Source organism: Penaeus monodon, chromosome 25 (genome assembly GCF_015228065.2).
Source record: "Penaeus monodon isolate SGIC_2016 chromosome 25, NSTDA_Pmon_1, whole genome shotgun sequence".
NCBI lineage: Eukaryota > Metazoa > Arthropoda > Malacostraca > Decapoda > Penaeidae > Penaeus > Penaeus monodon.
The window spans coordinates 11407623-11409462 of record NC_051410.1 but is presented as its reverse complement, the minus strand read 5'-3'; the positions used below and the strand labels follow the sequence as shown (position 1 = coordinate 11409462).

General features: G+C 39.2%; 1 long non-coding RNA gene across 1 annotated transcript in view; it reads left to right on the top strand.

The window, feature by feature from the left end:
• Positions 1-576: 576 nt before the first annotated feature.
• The window catches only part of LOC119589048, a 25203-nt gene continuing 23939 nt past the window's right edge, over positions 577-1840 (top strand). The window contains exon 1 of the long non-coding RNA XR_005230164.1: positions 577-655. This is a non-coding gene — a long non-coding RNA (uncharacterized LOC119589048). The remainder of the gene's footprint in view (positions 656-1840) is intronic.

Below are 1840 nucleotides of genomic sequence, written 5' to 3'. Positions count from 1 at the left end.
GCCGCGGCCAACACCAACAATTCCCCTTTCACTACCGCGAACGCCGCCGCCATAACCTCCTCCCCTCCCCTCTGATCCAAACCTTCCTCTCTCCAGCAGTCGGAATCAAAGGGAGAGCAATGAAACACGCTCAAACTTGTTTTTTCTTCACGCTGGCCTCAGCATCCTGTCAGTTTATACGGTGAAATTACAATCCGTAACGCAATTTTTAGTTCCCCTTAGAAATACATTTATGAAGAGTAACCACGTGTTTCCCCTCGCTATCCTCCACAAACACTCCCCGAATCACGAGAGCCCCGCGCCAGCCAGCCAATCAGCGAGCGGCTCGGCCGTGACGTAGTGCCATGAGTTCCTGGCAGCTCCAACCCTCCTTATTTTTTATTTGCTCTTTAATTAAAATAAGAGAATGCCTTTAATGAAGCTAACTTCTGTACATACTCACGCACAAGTCTGTTAGGTTTGTCAGTTACAGTTGAAAACACAGGGCGATGTTTAACGGTTCAGATATTAGAATAACTGGCATTGATTATCATGAGGCGGTGACGTCACTTTGTGTATGGGGAAGTTGGCAGTAGTCAGCGTGGGTGCGGACTGATAAGACGTACGGTCGACTATCACGTGTGGGTGGCAACAGGTGTTATTTGGTGAAATGCAGGTAATAATCACTTGTAATGTGGACTTTAGTACATCTACTGATAAATTCCGATAAGAAAAGGCACATGTTTTCCCAGACAGGGTCATAATAAGTGATTAAAAATATCGAACCCCCACGTGCATTGTCTCCTGTGCTTATCAGTGAAATGCAGCAACAGAATTGTAATTATGAAATATACAGATGGTGGTTGTGAAGAGAGACAATTGGTAGTGATGTGTTTGACATGTAACTTTGCCCTTTGTCCTAATTACAGGGATGTTTGAAACTCGTCTGAAGTAAAAGTTTTAGGAAAAAGTGTTAGTCTCTGAGAAAGAATAATGAAAAAATAGATTAAAATCTGTATGAAATTGCACAGGATGATGCATCAAAGACCCTATTAGGTTTGGGAACGGTGATGGCAACAACTGAATGCCAAAGTAAATTGTAAGAACATCCATCATAAGAAAATGTTAAGAATACCTTCCCCTTGGAAGTAACATGAAATTGTTTTAAAATGTAAGAAATTAAAAACATATTATTCTACCAAACACATGAAACTATTTATGCTGTAATGATTTGCTGATATTTGTTATTATCATTTTGTTGCGTACATATCATATATAAATGATAATAATAATGAACAAGAAATTTAATGGTGGCCGCGTTAAACCTGTGCAACGTGTTGTGTCGATGACTACTGATATATGACTACATTTAGTGCTAGAAATATTTAGCAGACTCAGAAGACGAAATAAGATAAAATAGTGAAAAATAGTGAATGCTATGGTAGTGCAATGTTTTGATGTCGAGAGTGAGAGTGATGTTTGTGATTTTTTTACGCTCGAAATGCCTTCTCATTTACTTGAAAATGAGTATAGGCTAGAGCTGTTCAATTAGTTTATATATGAAATAGTAGTATTAGTGTTTTAGTATACAGCAACATGGACCAATGATGAATACTCACTTTTTACAACAGTCGTGTGAATGAGTGTAGTCCTGTCATTGCGCTACTATTGTTTATTAAACCAGTCACTTGAGTTCACTTATGTCAGTGACCCGCAACTAGAGGTCTGAATCATTATCATTACTGTCATTTAGTAATCATGTAAACTGCTAAACGGTTACAGCAGCCAGTGTATTTTGGAAAGCAAGGGATATAGGCACACACAAACAGACCAAGAGGGAACATTTGTACTTAAGGAAGAG